Source organism: Megachile rotundata, chromosome 2 (assembly GCF_050947335.1).
Source record: "Megachile rotundata isolate GNS110a chromosome 2, iyMegRotu1, whole genome shotgun sequence".
Classification (NCBI taxonomy): domain Eukaryota; kingdom Metazoa; phylum Arthropoda; class Insecta; order Hymenoptera; family Megachilidae; genus Megachile; species Megachile rotundata.
Window position 1 is genome coordinate 7,894,421 of NC_134984.1, and position 21,843 is coordinate 7,916,263.

Below are 21,843 nucleotides of genomic sequence, written 5' to 3' on the forward strand. Positions count from 1 at the left end.
TATTTTGAGAGTTGAAAAATTGACTTTGAAACTGGCCTAAGTCCAATTTATTATTGATGATTCGAGAAGGCAGTAACGATGGTAATTGAAATTAGTTACTAATTAGCTAATATAATAATTAATTATTATTAATATGATATATACCACCGAAGCATGACTTCTTCAAATGCCTTATACACAAAATGCAGACGAGCAACAAATTGTTATGTAATTTATATAGTTAGATTTCCTAAATTGCAAAAATGGTGTTTTTCAAGCTTTGTAATGAAACATAAAATAAATTGTATATTATTTCTTCAATTCGAAACATTTTAGATTATACCAAATGAAATTGAGCTGTTTCAAATTTTATAACAAATCTAGTTGTTAATTTTGAAAGTGGCTGAAGTACATTTTTGGTAAAAACGCACATAATATTCACTTAATAATTGTTATTATTTTAATAGAAATTAAAAATTTAAATCTATCCAATAGACTTCAGGAGTGTGATACTTAAATATTTCAATTTAAACATAAATGGACTTAAAACACTGTCAAAATAAACGACTCATATATTTCATTTATATTTTCTTGGAAAATCCTCTTTTCAATTATACCATTTCGGAAAATGTTTATATTTACAACAAAGTTTGTAAGATGAATATACAGATATTCATCCTTAAGTTAATTATTATATTACCCTTAAGTTAAGTCATTAACTCCTTCATCCTCATATAAGGACCTAATAAATAAATGCTTGGTGTAAATTCGGTAAATTTTATTGTTTGTAAATGTTGTCCCCATATAGTCATAACAATAATCTATTTCTACGTTACTATCTCAGAAATATTTTATACGACTGAAAAATTATAATTTAATTCAAAGAACTACTCGACGAAGCCATGATTTTTCCAGCAATAAACAACTCGCAACCAAAAGGGTTAAAATGGCCGACTCTGAGCATTGCAAATGGAAGTTTCTGTTCGTGCCGTTCAAAGATGAAATCAAGTCGAATCGTGTAAAAAAGCTGCGATACGCAACGAACACGAATGTCCTCGTTCGTTAGTCCATCGAGATGACGTCACTCGGACGACAGGTAATAATGTTAAGTAATATTTACTAACAGGCAGGTTCGACCTCGGGTCTCTGAGGAGGCTACGAATCGTTCCTGAGGGTGCTTCATCGAGGGCGCAGCACCATCAACTAAATTACCCGCGAACGGCCTCTCCGACTCGACTCAAGAAGAATTTTGGCGTCCGTACAAACGCATTCTTCTATCGTTTCTCAAGGTGTCGCATTCCTACGAATTTATATCGGACCGCTGTTCAATTTACGAACTACACGGCTCAATTCTGCCGGAACGTGGCGAGTTAATGGCTCTTTCGAAATCTGCTCCTCCTACATCTCGTTCTGCTTCATTTTCGTAAATACGATTTTATTAATACGTGGGACCACGCTTTTAGCCAAGTGTCCGGATTTATTTTTCTCTCCGGCGAATCGTTCGTGAGCAATGGGCATATTAGCGCGTTGATTACTATCGTGACAATGGCCATATGTTCCATGACGTGGTTTAATCCGCTGCAACTCGCAGACGACGAAAATTTCATTATACGGCGTCCTCGTTTTAACAGTCACCATGATTTTTCAGATATTCGCGATGATATTAAAATTCTTTTAATACTTTATTAATTAAAGTGGGCTACGGTATGTTATTATTTAATTAAAACTGCATATTTTACAAACCAACGTTGAATAATTTTTTAATCTTCTAAAATATTGAATATTTTGCTTCGAAATTGTAGAAAATGTTACAAAAGTTTTTTTGCAATTTTCATTGAATTATTGCAAGGATGATATTCGTAGAGAAGAATTCGAGGAATTATTTTTTATAAGTAAATTGTGGATCTGGGTGACTAACGCATATCAATAAATTACACTAATTATACTCATGCAATGAACAATACGTGAGCTATGAATGTACATGTATGTAAAGAATATGCATCCATATACAAATTTATGAGTAACACGTTTAATATACATCTGATATGTACGCTGTTACTTATATGTTAATTGCAAAACAATTTCGCTGTTTTATTAGTGAATAAATAATCTGGCAGTTCTGTTTTTATTCTTAACTTTCTTTATACTCCTTCAGAAACATGTGACGTGTACACATTGTTTGGAGTTTGAAATGTTTTCACTTTCCAAATTCTCAAACATATAATTCATTATTTTAAATTTTCTAAACTTGAAATATTTTAATCTTCCAAACTTTCTCATTCGTAGATCTCCAGGTCCTTAAATTCCTAAATTCTTTAATTTGTAGATTCCTAGTTCCTAGATTTCAAAATCTCAATACCCCCAAATTTGTAGACTCCTGTATCTCTAAATCCCTAAATCCTAATATCTCCAACTTTATGAATTTTCAAATTTTGTTATTTTCAAATTTTCAAATTCTATATGTTCTCACACTGTTTTGTGTGTTTCGTATGTTCAACACCTATATCCCTAAATTCCTAGGTGCCTAATTCCTAGACTCCGACATTCCTAAATTTCCACACCAATAGATTCTTAAATTTGAAAATAAGAAATTCGGTAGATGTTAACTTGTCCAAAAATTTTCATGATATCAAATATCCCCAAAATTCAGCCAGTAAGAAGTCTCTTTCCTCTAACTGCTATAATATTTTTCATATGGAATCCAATTTTTCTTATGACTACAGATATTATCACCTTCACTATTAGCGCAATTAAGGTTTTTTTTACTTCCTGAGTGTTTGCATTGCAATAAATTTAATATTTAAAAAAATATTATAAGTACGCTTTTTTCCATTTTAGAATGTTGAGATGAGGAATTTTCTTAAAGAAAAAGATTATATAGAATACAAATGTTGTTTAAATATTTTAGTGGCAAATTATAATCTCTTTCTTTGTTAAAATGTATAATTCATTTAATCAACGTTTTTTCAAAAAATCACAAAAAATGATTATTTCTCAATTTTTTGTTTAAACAACTAAATTTATCAAATAGATGGTTACATAGAAAAATTTGCTATGCAAAAACACATAAATCCCATTTTGAATTTTTTGTCTACGTCTAATAGTTCCTGAGATATTCAAGAAAATATGTTTTGTAACCCCAACTTTGCTAATTGTAAGTCTGTCAATTGGGTAATGTCTCTTGTTAGTATTTTAATTAAACACTATTTATGTATAGTATATCAATTTTTTCACGTTTTTGCCGATTTGTCATATAAAAAGCGCTATTATTTTTATGCAGATACATTTGAAATAAGTAATTAAAACTAATTAAAACTAATTTTACAGACTAATGTCAATTTACATTAATGAAAACGGTCTCATATCCTTTTAATACATCTAATAAGTATTCTGGACAGTAGTTAATCTCTTTTAGAATTATCTGATTAATTTTTTTGTGGCAGTAGTGACTAGCAATAACTAGGTTAGCCATCGTGTTAATTTTACACTGTTGGCCAAGTTCATGCGGACCACGATGAAATATGAACCTGTGTTCTTTAAAAAGACAAACAAATAAAGTTTTTTCAGAAAATTCATTTGTATATGTCATAATATTAATTATTGTTTGCATAAGTCATAATATTAATTTAAAGATAAAGTAAACTGTTAGGTAAAAAATATAAAGTACTATTAAAACAAAGGAAAATGGCCTTGAAAATTATAGAAAAATATTTTTCAAGATTTTTTGCAATAAACAATTTAGAAGCGATCGACTTTTGTTTAATATATTTTTTTACCAGATTATCGCAAGTACTTGAAAAATGGTAAAAAGTGTTTCGTGGGACACCATGTATTTAAGTCTTATAAATATAATTAAAAGTTTGTATATATGAAGAAATCTTACAAATTGCTTATGTTTGAAAACACAGTCATTTACAGGAAAAGAATTCGTTCAATAACTTCAAATTGAAGACACGAGTGAATGAAGATATCGTGTCACAAATTCAATATTCGCTGTTTATTGTATTTTATAATATTTTTTTATTTACCTTTTCATTTTCGAGATCACTAAAAAATCAGGGTATTATAAGCTTACAATTATTTTTTGCGGTAATCAAAGTTTTACGTTAAAACAGGTGTTAATTTGGAAAAGTACCGAAGACTTTCAACAAAAAGTTTCAATGTGACCTTCGAAAAATTCTTTTTATCGCCATGAAACTATCTTAAAATCGTTCAAATTCGTTTCTTTTTTCCGGCCTTTAATAGTAACTAATTTCAATATTCAAGTTCAATGGAAAACTGTAATTGGTTTATTATGACACAATGTGAGCTATATAGTGATTAGCATTTTAACTTAAAATTTCATTTCAAAACATTAGATGTACTTATCGAGTTGTGCCCTACATTAAAAATCATGAAAATTAATTTATAGAGATTACAGAATTTTAGTTCTACAATTCGATCTTTACTTATAATTTAAGCAACAGTCTGATTTTGTTAGTAACAAACATTGTTATGTTTATTAAATTAAGTTAGGTTAGGTTAGGCTCATGTATTTTTAGGTTATGCATAAATGCATTTAAATTTATGAAGAATTAACTCCAAAATTACTTGTTACTTAAAAAAATATTTCAAATTAAACTTACTGTATTTAGAGGGGGACGTTATTATGGACACAAATTTTGTTATACGGTGGCGCTTTTGAAATTTCAAAGTGATTTTTCTTCGTTTTGATAAGACTGCGTATCATTTGTCACGTAGATTGATTCTTCAGATCGTTCAGCGTAACATAAGATCATACGGTATAATGTTCAAGAAGAATCAACAACTTCTGAAATATTTCGAATTCAAAGACGATGCATTTTGTTTAAATATTTACAATATCTCTTGAATAATTTATCCTGATAGCTTCGTATAGATAGAACGTAGCACGTTCCAAAAAATCGATCTGTGTAAAACAAACATGTAGTTCCATTAAGGAAAAACAAATGCAAAATGCAACTGCACATTTATTATTCACACAGATCTGCTTGAAATTTTAGTGTAGAAAAGTATTACAGCATAAAGTAAACTGTGATTCGCCATTACCGGTGCTTGCGAAATAATTTTGATATTTATTACAAATTTCCTTTTCGCTTTTATTTAAATAACTCTACATTGTCGAGACTTTTTACATTTTTTGTTAACATAAATGCATAATATAAGGTAAAAATTTCATTACAGTAAGAGGTCTGAAAAAATGTTGTTCAAAAGAGGGTTCTCGGACTTCAGAAGTTCAACCCCTTGCACTATGTCTTATTTGTCAGGTGCGTCAGTTAGAACTGATTAATTATAGCTACAATATTAAAACAGACAAAAAAATTTGAAATGTAATGCAATATGTTATTATGCAATCGTTTACTATGTAAATTATAATTAGACTTGAACTTCAAATTGAAGCGTACTAAAAATTCGAGTAAGATTCGAGTAAAATGTACGAGTGCGTCACGAGTCAGACTTGTTAAAGTAGTGCAAGGGGTTAAGAATCTCTGTATTAGAGTACAATTCCAAAAATCAACAATTTGTGAAATAATATTACAAACTTTTGCGCACATTTTACTCCGGAGTTTAAAATATTTCACAATCTCTTAATTTTGCTAGTAATATAATTTTGTATACAGATTAATCCATGAAATTTAAGAAACGAGTGCATTTATACTTCTTCATCGTACCATTATACTAATAAACAAACTGTGGTCATAGGAAAGTAAACATTCTTATGCCGTATAACTTTTTCATGACATTTAAGCACTTAGCTACTAAAAATGTTTTTTACAAGGGACGTATTTCTTATTTGATCTTGAAAAAAATTATGAATAATCTTTGTAAGTTGTTTCAACATATTTCACAGCTGATTTCAGTAAATTTAAACGTTGAATATGAACAAAAATTCAAAAACGTGAAAAAATAGAAAAAATGACGGTATTCACAGAAAAATTCAAAATTTTTGTTCTGATTTTAATATAAAGAGCTAAAATTTTAGCTGAGCGCTCTTAAGATATAGTTTGCGAAAAAATAAATGCAAAAATATCGATGTTCCAGAAAAGGTATTCATTTAGATATTCAGAATATGAAATGGTTAAAATTGAAGCGAAATTGGCTGGGGTCGCTTCATATCCCAGTGTAACGGTTAAAGGTTAATTACATTCTCCTATCCTTAACCGTTTCAAAGATATAGTATGGGTTAATTATTAAAGTTATCTAGTACGTCATATTCAAATTTCGATAATTATACGTCAAAGGATGAAGTCTAGTAGTTTTACTGTTCAATTTTACTGTCGACTTTGCTAACAGATCCTGAGATGAAATAACGTTTGTGAACATTCTAAAAAGACCGCTACAATAAATATCGAACAAGCGTCATCTGTCGGTAATAAGTAGGACTATTTACAACAAACATTTGTCTATGTTGCAAAATATGCAAATTTCAACTGAATGTATGAATTCAAAAATCATATTTCCTTGGTGACGTCAAACTTTCTGGATCAAAGATTTGAAAATAAAACCAATTTTATTTGCGACTGAACAACTGTTTATTCAGAATGTTTATTCAGAACAACTGTGTTTCAAAGAAGTAGAGATAAAATACAAACCACTTCGACGTGGTTAAAGGTTATAAAAAAGTTCCAAAATATTTTGAAAAATTTATTACAATTTAAGGTTTTAAACATTTTGTAAAATATTATTGGTACCGGAAAGTAATCAAAATTTTGTTTGCTGGCGAAAAACATTTATTTGTCAAAGAAATCTTAAATTCTAAAAAACTTTCGTGTTTGCGGGGCAGTGTCTCGACACAAATTAACTGTGAATGAGCTCATCGAAGAAATTTTAAATACTTTTCGGTCCTCCTAATATTACAAATCTCTTAACCAGTTAAGTGTGTTTGACGACTATATCCGTCATGGAGATGTGGCAGAATTTTGTATCATGACGACTATATCCGTCATGCTGTAAAATTTTGTTACTATTTGATATTTAAAATGTAATTTTGGCAAAAACTAAATTATATTCGTAAATTGTAATATGTTTAAAATGTTTAGAGGTCAACACGAAGTAAAATAAATAAAGAAAAAGTGTAAATGATTTGAGATGGATTCATAAATTCTTGAAAGCTAACTCATCATCGCTTAATTATCGCGACAGACACTGGTGCATGCTTTGCACAAAGATCGCCACAGTTAACTGGTTAAAATCTTGCGAATGATGAATTTCTTGCAAAACTTATAAGTTATGAAAACTTCTGAAAAGCACCTTTTATTGTCCGTTTTGAACATAATGACGTTTAATTTGTATATTCTTTTGGTAAAAATGTTGAAAAGGGACCCTAGCCCCAATGACCTTGACCTTGAAGTATGCGGTCAAGATCGCAACCCTGAATAATGTAAAAAAGGTTTTAAGCGTCACTCATTGTTTCTTATAAACACAAGAAGTATACATATTTTTAAAAGAAATGTTAGATTTAAATTTGAACTCGTGTAAAAGAATAAAAAAAGTATAACTTTTGAATTATAATTACTTTTCTTGCATTGAAGTAAAGCGCACAAAATTGTTATCATTAAAATGTTAACATAAAACTGCATATAAAATTACGATAAATATAAATTGGTAAAATTGCTAATTTTAAGAGGAAAAATAATGACAAATTTACAAATTTTTCCTTGCTAAATAAAATAATTAATTTGAGAAAAGCTAAATGTAAATAAAACTGATTAACATTTAATCTCTAAATATGTATTATTAATTATATTTTCACATGAAAACTATATAAATTTAACTGTTTTATTTAAAATTATTAAATTAATTTTAATTAGCCCTAATATAAAAGGTAGTAAATAGTTACATTTTCTAAAATTTTATATATTTTCATTTGCGTTACTATGTATACATATAAGAATATTAATTGAAAGATAGAAAACATACATTCGAAAATTTTCGTAACGATTATTTGTTCAAAATTATCCACTTTTGTTTTCAAACAGGCCTGGAATAAGAATTTTTCAAACTTATGAAATCTCCAAAGAAATTCATATTTAAAAAACGAGGAAAGAAAGAATAATAAATGTTTGTAATAAAACGAAATATATGTATAAGTTTTTAAAAATGAACATTCATTCTAAATAAAATAAAATAACATTTAATCAAACCAACAATGATAATTTGCAAATAAATAATATCAGATAATATTGCATAAATATTTATTTTCACTGTAAATATATATTTTTATATGTTAATAAATATTATCATAATATGCTAAGCAAGTTAATAACTTTTATGTTAATAATTTATTTGCTTTAATAAAAAACGTGATAATTGTTATTTTTTAATAACTACAGTGTAGTTTATTTCTACATTGAATGCGAAGTTTAATTACTTGAGAAGTAAAACAATGATCAAAATTTTATTTAATTGTTTAAGATTAACAAATTTATTTTGTGAATTTAATTACATTATTTTACGAATAGAAGGTTTAGAATGCTGTCCAATAATAAGTAGGGCTAGAGGTTACAACCCCCTAGTCTTGCCATTCATGCAACTCTGTTTCCAACTTTCAACACTAAACCTTCCAATGAATAATATACACTTACTACGAAATTAAAAAAGAAGTTAAATAATAAATAAATAAACGATAAAACCTAAATGAATATACATATTGATTCTTCATCTTAATAAACATTACGTAGATTTTAAGAAAATCGCATTAAAAAATTTTGCAAATATAAATAAGGCACTTATAAATCGGCTATTTCAACGCTTTTGTGCTTTTAATGGTAAGGCAACTTTTAACCCTTGATTTTTTAACCCAAATTATTTATTTGTGAAGTGCTTCAGTTACAACAGAGTAACCTCGGCTACAATATTAAAACAGACAAAGAACATTCAGATATTATGTCAATTTGATATTATGTCATCGTTGACTATGCAAATTATAATCGGATTTAAACTTCAAATTGAGGCGTATTCAAAATTCGATTAAAGGTAATCACAGCTGAAATATAAGTGCGTCACGAGCCAAACTCGTCAAAATCAAAAGATTAACACAACTCTTTATATGATATAAAGAACTTATAATAGAATACTATAAACATAAAACATGCATAATCTACGTAGTGAGAAATAGCCTCTAAAAATGTATGAAATACTAAAAATTTAGTGCTTAAAAATGTAGAACACTCCATCCGTCTCTTTCACTTTTAGATGACCAGTAAAAAGTTTGAAACCACTTAATTCGTAGTTACATTATACGATACAGTGTTCAGCCAAAATGAATTCTGGAGTATTGGATTTCTGTCCATACCGAGAACAGTTCTCCATTAACACATTAATTGAGTTTCGCTTAAATTTCTACATCCATTAAATGCACAAAATAAACAAGAGGTTAGAAAAGAGATTGTAATCAATGTTGACAATTTTATAGCTTTATAGAATTCTGCTCCTTTCATAATGTTTGTTTTGTCATAAATTATGTAACGAACAGTGCCATTACCATAAATCAGTATTATTACAATTGTTTTACCATAAGTTTTTCAATGAATAAAATGATTAACTTATCAACATGAATAATAATAAATGCCATTGCACTCAAAATTACACATAAAAGTTGTATTACTCTTGTAACACATTTCAGTAAAGATTTTAAGAGGTCTCACTAAAGATTAAAGATTTTAAGGAACAAAGATGTATAAAATTGCAAATTCAGAAATATAGTTCACAATTGAATATTAATTTAATTCAATATAACATTTAATTTTGGATATACTTCATAAATTTACTTAATGTATCAAGGAAATTATGGAATGTGACAAGTATTCCAAACAGTTATTTTAACATTTCGACTATCAACGCAGTAACGGCGACTGGGATATGCCTGGCTCTTTACTTATAAAAATAAATCACAAAACTGCTCTAATCACAATTATTAGATTTTAGATTTCCATATTCAGAACTCTTCTCATATTAGGCAAATTTCTTCTATATTATTAGCATATGAACATGAGTATAAAAATTAAAAAATTAGAGATTTACTAAGGAAAGGAGAATTTCGATTTTACATTGCACAACTCAGATTGTGCTTTTTATTTGGTGTAAGTTTAAGAACGGTCACAATTTAATATACTATTTAGTAAGAAAATAAGTTTCCTGAGTTATTTGGATGTCGTAAAAAATAAGTAGTCTTAACAAATTAATTATTGGGTCAACAGATTATTGTTAAAAAAATAAAATAAATGTATCAGTAAAATCTTTGAAGGTAGTGAAATACACAAAATTACATGTTTTACAATATAATAGGTTAACAATGGCAAATATAAACGGCCATCTATTTCTTCTTGAATTATAGTTTTGTACTATTCTAATACAACGAGAAAAGCCTTATACGATTTTCACTTAGGTAAAACCCCTAACATGACCCTAGACCACTTCCTCTAACACACTCTAAAATTATATTATACAATAAATACTGATTGTCCCAACGTTAACAGCTTTTGAATTTTTCATGTTTTTGCAATAATAATAATTTGTAATAAAGAGATTGAAAAATCTTCTCAAACAAGATCGTCATAGTCATCTCAAAAAATCATCACAAGGAATATGTCCATTCCAGAACATATTCATTTAAAAATGAATGAGCCAATCCTTTCCAAATACCATTAAGGGGGGCAATACCTTTAGACCGATGAAAATAGGCTGATTTTTGTGAATTTTTTTGTATAGGATATCTTTGTTTTGCGTTTTTGAAATTTCAGGTATAATTTATTATAACTATTGCCTATTACACAATATTTTTTGTTTTTAAATACACTTAAAAATGGCGGAATTATAACAATCCTTTCTGGAAGTGTTTGGGCGCGTCTCGTGAATCGATGTGGGTTCTAGCTTTAGATATATTGGTCTGAAGCAAGTTTGCAGACAATGTTTCGAAAACTAACATTCACAGTTAGTAGATGAACCTCAGAAATGTTCAAAATGTGTAAAATTAAAGAAATGGCGCGCTTTTAAAGAAAAACTTCGAATTTTACTAAAAATTTTTGCAATGTTTTGCAATAAAAAAGGACTTTAATGTTCAATTTATTTCATAATTTAGGTTCATATGTTGGATACTATTGTCATGGATATGTGCAAAAAATTTGAGCGCGATTGATAAACTAGTTTTTGAGTTATCAGCCACACCAATTGTAAAAATGTAGTTTTGAGAAAAACGCGTTTAAAGTTTCAGTCCTCCGCATTGAACGCGTGAATACTCGCGGCGCTAATCGGCCATAACTTCAAAAGGGCTTCGTATTTCACTTTAAAATTTTGAGACAATATTTTTAAGATGTTACACTAACATTTTATAGAAATAAAAAATTGTTTAATTTTTCAAGATTCTAAAGGTATTGCCCCCCTTAATAAATCTTGTCAATAAATGTTAATTTTAATCAATAAGATATCGTGGATTTTATAACAGAAATGCTGAAAAACAATAATTACTTTAACCTTCTGCTCTCAAAAGGTGACATTCACCATTTGGTTCAATACAGCAATTTCAAACAAATGTTTTTCAACTAATACATAATACTAGTATACATAACAAATATACATAAGTATACATAAATAATGAGTACATTATACGTGTGATGTATAAACATGGTGAAACCGAAAATAATTTATAATAGAAAAAACTCTTCGAATTCGTCAAACTTTCTAACTACAAAATTGCAGAGTTGCTATCTGCTAACAGCAAAAATACTTTCGCGTATAAAGGGTTAATAAGTATTCAAATTATTCATGTGAATGGTAAGACAACGATATAGACGAGCTCAATTTGAATAATGAAATCTCGACGGCTTATCACAGGAACATCACCGTCTCATCCAGTCACATTAAACTTGTATTACGATTCGATTTCACGAGAACACTGTTAGCGTAGTAAGTAGAAAGTTGGCTATAAAGTTTACGACGCGAAGAAAGGATGGATCTTAGCGTTTTTCTCTTAGGGCTTTTTAACGTGTTCTTGTTATACCGGACAGCTGATACAAAGGACAACAATTCCTTTGTTTAAAATACGGTTTCACGAACTTCTTTTACTTGCTGTTAACAATCTACTGAGCTTTATATCGAAAAATAATGTGGACGTTGGTATAAATATACAGAGTGTACAAAAAGATTATTTAATTTTTATATAGGGTACACTGTACTAATAAGGGAGGTTTCATAAGTGTTAATCGGTTTTAGTAAAACTTAATTTTCAAACAAATATCTTTTTTATCAGCTTAATGCTTAGATTAACATTTGCAAATTATCCCTTGTTATATTATATTTTATATTAATATAATAATACTGCATTAGTGTGTAATAACTAAATAAAAAAGCATCATATTTACCCATGAAAAGTTAAGTTAAACTTCGAAATACCGTCATAATTCAATGTTGGCCAAATTTCGCAAACAAGCTCTTTTTTCCAAACAGAAACATCTATGAAAATTACTGTGTAACTTAGTGTCAATACGATATTGTGTTAACAACATACCTTCCCATATGTAGTACATATAAGAAACGATTAAAGTAATCATGCAGTGAAATCAGTTACTGATAGGACTACGGAACTGCAGGAGCGTAAAGTCTCAGCGAACAGTAAAGACTAAAAAAAAGCTAGATTCTTTCCGAAAATTTAGTCGCGGCTATGATATAATAATTTTAACAGAAACATGGCTGAAACCTGACTGCGAATTCGAAATTGAGGGTTTTAGAATAATCAGAAATGATCGGGAAAATAAGAGAGGCGGCGGTGTTGCTATTCTGGTACGCAACGGATTGCGATACGAAAGGACATCAGAAACTTCTTGCGGAGATCGTCATTTGCAGTTTCTCGTGATAAAAGTGATTGGAGAAACTAATGATATTCTCGTAGCTGGTTGTTACAGGCCACCAGCTAATCCCATTCGTCTACAAGATAGGAATGACTTCTTTAAACAATTGAACGATAGTGGTAGCTATGTATTGCAGGCGATTTTAATGCACACCATCCTACGTGGAACTGCATTAAAGCGAAACTTGACGGAAATAAGCTTCGGCAGCTTATTAATTATTACAGCTGCAAAGTACACAATGTAAAGCATCGATCATATGTTGGAAATAAGAAATACCCATCGAGCAATGTAGATCTAATTATTACAGATTCACATGTATCTGGTCGTATAAAAACTCGTCAGTTACATGATAAAATGGGATCTGATCATTTTCCTGTACAATGTCTCATGGATTTTGCTTTCCGCGTACTTATTTAAGTATTGTTTGAATATTTTCTGACATAATGTCAGTGTTGCATAACGATGCAATGTTATAATATACAATATTAATGTACCTAATAAATAACAGAGATAATTTGTACTGTAACGAGGCATATTTTTATGCGATACTGTAATATAATTAAATATTTAATTAAAAAAATAAATTGGCAAGCAATATTTTAATCGTAGGCCCTTTAATCTACGGTTAAATATTTAATCACGCAGCTAATGGTTTACATGTGTTAGTATATTGTACTCCAAAATTTAAATAGCAACTTCAATTATTAATATCTTTTAAACAATTAGTCTGCCCCTAAAATGGAGTATATGAATATTCAGTTGGATGTTCTCTGAAGTGCCAAAGTTTCATTTAAGTGAGCGTAACACTTGCAGAGTTCCCCTAGTAAATATTCCTCTTTTGTCCAGCAATATCAAAAGACGAATTTCACGACTGAATGAAAATTTCATAACTAGCCTCCAGCATCTAACATCGAAAGATGTTATATCAAAAGTTGTGTAATTAATAGAAGGACTTATACAATCAATTGTTTCGAAACCCTCAATAATATATTTAAAGCAGAAACAATGTACTTAATAGAGTAACACGATGAAAGCGTCGATCGACAACGCAAATGGCACCCCCGTGATACTCACCCTTCACTTTATCGCTCTTTTGTCTCTTTCTCTCTTCATCTCTCTACCTCTCCCTTCTTCCTCATTCTACAACTCCATGAATTCCTATATCCTCCCCATTGAGTGCCATACGGCTCTCCTGCGGCTTCTTTATGAGGTAACATGCCGCAAAGTCTAAAAACGCATTAGTAGCAAATGGTATCGTCGCGTAAACTCGTTTTGAACACACACGGTACTTAAACTTATACAGAACACAGTGTTGGTGACACGCTCATAAGTGGTTAGCAGAACCGAACGTGTTGCGACGATTCTTCAAATGGAACGCACTTTACGACCTCGTGTACACGCCAAAAAAATATCCCTAGTTCCTTGAGAACTCGTGAGAATGCTTTCAAAGGTTCAATTATGTCCATAAGTAATATCAAAAAATTATAACTATTTTATATAAGATTTACAACAAAGCAGTACTATATTTTGTCTGTGTTTTAAAATCTGCTATTTGTCTTCGTTAATGGAAAAACTGAAGTATTTTATTTTATTGTTGTACATTTAAATAGGAATACGATTTTTTTTAGTTTTTTAACATTATTTAGGAATTTAGGAATTTGGAGATTTATAAGTTTAAAAATTTCGGAATTTGTGAATTTGAAGATCTGGAATTTTGGAGATGTAGAAAATAATTTACGAATTGTTTAATTTTAGAATTCAGTAATTTGAGAATTTAGAAATTAAATAGTTTATGAATTTTGGAATTTGAGAATTCGAAAATTTCGAAATTCAGAAATTTGAGAATTAAGAAAATTAAAAATTTAGAAACTTAGGAAGTTGGAAATTTAGGAATTTGAGAATTTGGAAACTTGGCAACTTGGGAATTTAAGAATTTGGGGATCTGAGGATTTGAAAATTTGAAAATTTATTCTTCTTTAAATATAACAATTGATGAATTTAGAAATTCGGAGATTTTTTAAATTAAAATTTAGTGATTTTTATATGAAAAGATTTGTAAATTTAAGAATGTAATTATTCATTAGTACCCTAGAATACACACTACATACAAAATGTTCGCGCGATGGGCAAAATATTAATTATTTATAGTTAATTTCGAAGGTTGTAAATCTTCGTCGACCCATGGCGTTTCCACAACTTGTTACGGTAGTGGAATTATATGTAGAGTTAGTATTATAGAGTAGAATTGATAGAGTGGCTCAGAGTCCTCCACACTGGTGTGCCCAGGTCAATGAAGGATGTAGTTCATCATCCCACTGGTAGTAATGATTGTTGTATGTTGAAGTCGTTGATAGTAACAAAGTTAATGTAAGACTGCTTGAAGTAAGTATATTCTAAGGAAGTTAATCTAAGACTGACTAGTCGCCTCCAAACAGCCAGAAAAGTAAGCAATGCAGGAGGTTCAGGACGCGAAGGCGTTACCAAAAAGGGCCAATCAGGACAAATTGTTATTTGTGAAAAATACTGATTGGTGAGATGGTTCAGCGAATAGAATTGTAAGATTTTTAGCTTTCAATCCAGGGTTGTAAACAACGTGTCGTTAATAAGGTGACCCAAACGGTTAAGAAATTTGGGTCCTTCAAAGGAAGTAATAAATGGGCATCACGTGTTTATCATCGGAGTTCGAGCGCGTAGGCCCACTTTAGTGGGGTGCACAGTTTAGGACCATGGAAATAAACTTCTTAAGAAAAGGTATATTGGTGTTAGGAAAACGTGCTTTTCTGGCCTGTTAGAAGGCTATTGTCAATTGTTAAGAACGTCAAGCTGTGGAAACGTTCATATGGTCTTAAATATCAGTTTAAAAATTACAAAGGTGAAACGTTTTTGGGCTTGAGAAAATACCCATAAATATTACTTTAATTATATTCCGAGCAACTCGGAACACAAAATTTAACTTCACCCACGAAAGAGCAGTAACATATTTTTATAAAAATTCTACAAGAAAAATAATATAAATAAACTATTAAAAAAGAGAACCAAACTAGAGAAGACTATAAACTATCTCACTTTTTCCTTTTTAAATGCCGAAAAACTTGAAAAATTAAAGTATTTATTTACAATGTCATAATAATAAATTATCTCACACATCATAATAGTAAACTGCGTCATAATATCAAAATAGTAAATTACGTCGTAACACGATAACAGTAAATTATGTCATAATATCATAATAGTAAATTGTTCTTTAGTATGCACCATCATCCGCTCTAGGGAATTTGACGACCTGCATGCATGCACGCATTGCACACCTACTATACGTGCACGTATGTGGAACTGAACCTGGATAAGATACTAGTACATCTATCTCCTCTGATCTCTGCCATGTGGTTGATAATACACACAAATTTCGTATGTAAAATCTCAGTATCCTTGGGTATCATGTTTCTTTTACTTCTTCCAATTCCTTACGGGTTTCCACAACAAATGATATTACGTCAAAAGCCATATACATCTTATGAGCCTTGAGCTTTAAAGGTAGTTTTATATTTCTTCTTTTGCTCCTACTTTTATATTCAGCCCTGTTTTCTGTTTCATTTTTATCTGAACTTTATATTTCCTCTTTTATGCTCTCATGTCTTCCTTCATTTTTCAAAGCTACGTTACTTTTAGGCTTTAACTTGTTTCTTAATCCTATTTCATTTATTTTATTTTCATATTCATCTAATACGAACGTGGCTTTTCTTTTATATAACATTAAGATGATGCTATAATTTAACAAATTTTATTACTACTGTAGGTTACTTATTATATTCTCAATTATATCTCAATTAAGTATCAATTACATATCTTTATATTACTACAATACATCCAATTTTATGGAAATATTAACTTGTTGTTTTACAGTAAAGCCTACGAACAAAATGGTTCTAATGACATTTAATAATACAATTGAGAACGAAATAATAACAATTGTAGAAACAAAATTCTTCTCCAGAATTATTGTTTACTTTCTAGGTAAAAATGGCACACAAATACTTGAACACTATTTATATAATATTTGTGTAATGAGGTTTCTTCTTTCAGTATATTTTAAAAATTATAGTAAATTAGTGGTCTTTTATGGCCTATAAAACTTTGCAATATTTTAAACGATATATTGTTTAAATAGAAAATTCTCCTCTAACACCTCAGATATCAAAAATTTATATCTCATCAAGTCAGAGAGTACGTTAAATTTCATTATAAATATAAATATGTGTATCAAATTTATCCGAAAATACAATATTCCATAACTTTATTAATAAATGTATACAAAACGATTGTCGTTGCGCTTCAAATGGTACGTCATCAGGTATTCATGAGAGCTGTTAGCATATTTGAATCTCGCGACATGAAATAAAGATGTAAGCAATGGTGTGGACATATATGTTTATGTATGTATACTTTATCAATTTTTTAGTGAATTTCGCTTTTAATAATCATATTTTGCAATTGATATGCAGAATATATGATTAGAGTAGAGTTGTACAGTAGTATGACAAACTTTCAGAATATTTTCTATTTTATAATAAATTAAGAATCAAACGATATTTTGACTTCTAATGAATTTATTTATGAAGAATTCTATTAACTAAAAAGTACTATATGTATCTTCACACCAAGATTATACATTTTTACAAAACGCGTATACAAAATAATGGAGGAAACAAAATAGTAGATCTCTTTAACACAGTAGATCTCTTTAATAATAAATTAAATTAAGGTACTACAATTCGTTCTTCATTCTTTAGTACTAACATTAAATTAAATTATCACAATTTTTTCTATATTTTTTAATGCTGGATTAAATTATAATGTTGCAATTTATTCTGCATTCTTGAATACTAAATTAAATTAACACAATACATCGCAATGCTTTGCCTTTAATTCAATAAAAAATCATCAATGATCTGATATTAATGTCAGTATTCCTTCCCCTAATTATTGTACTACGCTTTTACTAGAATTATTATACAAATATTTTGTACACTATTCTTCACTAATGCAATGTAGAATATCAGCAAAATTGCAATCAGAATAGAACTGAATTACTCTCCAATATGGCGTCATTTTAAATTATGGCGAGAATATTTTTTAACGTTTCTTTGACAGTTAATTATAATTTACCGAATATTATTTTTTGAAATGTGGAAAATTAGAGTACCCATCATTATATAGTATCTTTAATTCTTAACATAATTATTCATAAATAAACTCATCACAAATAGAAATGTTGAAACGGAAAAACAAAAGGAAATTCTAAGTAATTTTTTTAATCTTCGTTGATGAGTAATTATAATTTATTAAATAATGTTTCTCAAGATTTTAAAAACTAAAATTTCTTTAATACTCAGTAATTAACACAATTACATATAAATATATCCGCGAAATACTTCAATTCTATTTATTTCTTCATTTTTACATATAATTTCCACAAAAGCAATTTCTAACACTTTTTCGTATCAATATATATTACATTTACAATATAGAATGAGAATATTCTACATAACAAAGATTTACTGCATTGTCAAATTATTCAAAATCATTTTTGTACCACTCATATATGAAATGATTATGAAGACGTGACTATGAGGACCTACTGTATGATAATGATTATAATTTTAGACATAACATATAACAGTATTAAAAAATGTTCTAACAAACTTCGTCCTATATTTAACCCTTTGCACTCCTATGTCGAATGTGGCTCGATATCACATTTCCTTGGATCCTATAAATAACTCAGATATAATAGATACGTTGAATACGTATATTATCATCTATTTACTACTTGTAATAAAAGAAAAATGTATTTATCATATATTTCACCCTGTTGCAATACATCTTGCACCCTTTTTTTCATTTACTTTGTAAATTAAGGAGTCAGTAGATAAAAGAAATGAAGGAGTGTAAAGGGTTAAAACTACAAATATCTAACGGTCGAATTAAACTCGTTATTCCCTTCCATATAGTTTGAAAATACCACTTGCTTTTCGTGCTGTACTTCTGTTTCGAAAATAGCTGAGCAATTGCCACCACAAGAATCAAGTAATAATACGCTACATTGTTCAGTATATGATAAATACACAGCGATGAACTAATTCTTGAGCTCCGTTACCTAATATCAACATTGTTTGTCCTAAAAACGGTTTCCTTACCCCAGGTTCTGGAGTTCCAATAAACTCGTTCAACGCAATAAATAGGGGTGAACGAACCTTCCCACTCACAGTAATTGTAAGTAGAGTCTCATAAAATTGGGTAACTGTGTGCAAGAGATAATGGAAGCTGAACAACTGCTTCAGCTTTTCTTTACATTTTTTTCTGAATGCAATAAATCTGAGCTTCCATTATGAACGTGATATTTCTCAGAGTTATTTACTAATTGTTTTGCGTCACTCAAAGAGCAATGTTCTTTGTTATAGGATTATAATTCTTCAATACTTTCATAAATCAAACAATGTGGTGGTTACTCTGCGATTTTATTGCATTCCTTTGTTTCAAATTTTAAATTAATTAATACCCTGAAAAAGGAGGGATGCAAAACTAATTTTGTAGAATTTGGGGCTATAAGGATATATGCTGCATGTATCTACAGCATTATTTCTGGTTAATTATTTTAGTTTACGTCGTTTATTACGTTACATTTGTTTATCGTACATGATGAATAATATATAAAGACACTTTTAAAATATGCAATATAAAACGATCGTTAAGCGTTCTGGTCCAACAACTAATAAGTCGATAAAATATTAGTGTATAAATTCGATACATTATTGTGTAATTCTATACAGTATTGTACTAATAATATTAAGAAACAAAATTGTACCAGTACAATTTTATTTTCCAAATCATTTTGTAAATCAATATTCAATTATGTATGAAAATGTATTGAATTATGTTAAACCATACTACAGAAAATTTGTATATTTTAAAACAACTGTTTTTTTACATATCATTGCATTACAATACAAATCTGAGAAATTTGAGAATTTTATACAATAAAAGTATTGGAAGACTTTATTATTTTAAGCTATAAAATAAAAATAGTATCAACAGTGATAACTATGTTTATCAGTTGAAATAACTGCGAACAGAAAAGAAAAATATTACTTACTTGAAAATTAATATGCACTTACCATAAAAATAATTATTAGAAAAATTTTGCAAGGATTCTATGAATAATCGTTCATAAATAACCAAGTTAATTTTATGAATAATCGTTAACAAATAACTGAAGTGATTTCATGAATAACAAATAACAAAATTAATTGTATAATGTAGAAACTTTTTTGAATTAAATTAACATTTATTAACGAAAGAATTATTAAACATTTAATAAATTACAAAGGAATTACACACGTTGTTTCCAATGAAAAGGTAACATAAGGCTGACAGAAAATCAAATAAATGTTCATAGCAATGATGCGTTTTTTAATGAAATATGATATTATTTGCAACATCTATTCACTCCGTTCTGACTTCACAAGGAATATCCACAATCACTAACGGGTCACTCAAGTAGTACTGTACCAATAAATGCCTACATTAATTAATTTTATATAATAACCAATGAATTTTATGAAGGAAAAGAAGAAACCAAGAAGCGGTGCATTTCTTAGAATAAATGTACTTGAAAACAGACGAAAAAAATTACTAGCTTGGTAACTGTATAAAACGCTTCAAGATGAAAAGATATTTCTCGGTAATTTCTCGTTTCTTCCATTGAAAGGACCATCTTGAAAGTACTTCAAACCAATTTATTAGTTCCATTTTTAATTACTCTATCGAGTGATCGAACCAGCTTTGAGGAAAGAAAACGACATCCTCAGGAACGTTTTGAATAGCCAGAGGTATTTTGTCCATCGATTGCAGAAACATTTCTCCTTCAGCGTTATTCTCCGCTTCCTTTCCTTGCATCTTGATTAAAAAGCTTTATGCTGTTGGAAATATTGCTCCGTTTAGCATGGTAAATAGCAAACGTTTTAAAAAGCATCTTTGTACTTCTATTTATTTATGTTAGTTTTTGTTGTTCTGTTGTTTCTGCAACTCCTAACAAAATTATTGCTATTCAGTTTCATTCAAGTTGAACTTCCTAGTCTTCAAGGATATCAGTCTTCTTATCCTTTCTGATGTGGAATTTAAGATTATTTTATTTTATTCAGACAATTTTAACCGTAAGCAAGGTTACTTTGCTTCCTGTTAGGCATTTTATTCCGACAAATTAGCATTTGTTTAATTTTACTTCATTATCTAATCTCTTATACTTGAAACCATCTGATTTTCAATGTTGATTCAAGATGGCGCCGCTCTACGAATATCTGCAAAGCTTTTTTTGACTGTAAACCTAACCTTTCATTTCTTTAAATTATTTAAAATTCTATTAATAACATATATTAAAAGTAAATGTAGATAAATAAACGATAAAATATAATTGAATGTATATGTTCATTTTTTACCTCTATAATAACGTTTCAAAGATGGCGGCGCTCTACGAATACCTACGAAACTTTTTATAATTATAACCATTTATCTTACAGTCCCTTAAAATCGTTTGTACTTTATTGCTAATATTTTTGCGAATTAAGACTAAACATATTAGCGTATAATACATACATAATTTAAAAGTAAAAATAGATAAGTAAACAATAAAACATAATCGAATATAAACATTAATTCGTCTTAATTGAACACTTGACCAATTTAGTACTTTTAACCCTTTGCACTCCTTAATTTCTTTTACCTACCAACTGCTCAATTTACAAAATAGGTCAAGAAAGGGCTTCTTAATAAAATGTATTGTAACAGTATTGCAACCATGCAATTTGTATGTGACAAATGTACTTTTCATGTATCATAAGTAGTAAACAATTGGAAATATATATTCGACCAATCTATTTATTAAAGCGTTAATGTTAAGTATTTAAGCGTTACACAAATTATTACACATATTTACGCATATTCA

The 21,843-nt window shown here is 29.0% G+C and overlaps 1 protein-coding gene across 2 annotated transcripts in view; it reads right to left on the minus strand.

Annotated features, from left to right (window-relative positions):
- Positions 1 to 21,843, minus strand: part of LOC100877791 (uncharacterized) — a 412,529-nt gene that overhangs the window by 365,756 nt on the left and 24,930 nt on the right. The gene's annotated exons all lie outside the window — the stretch shown is intronic.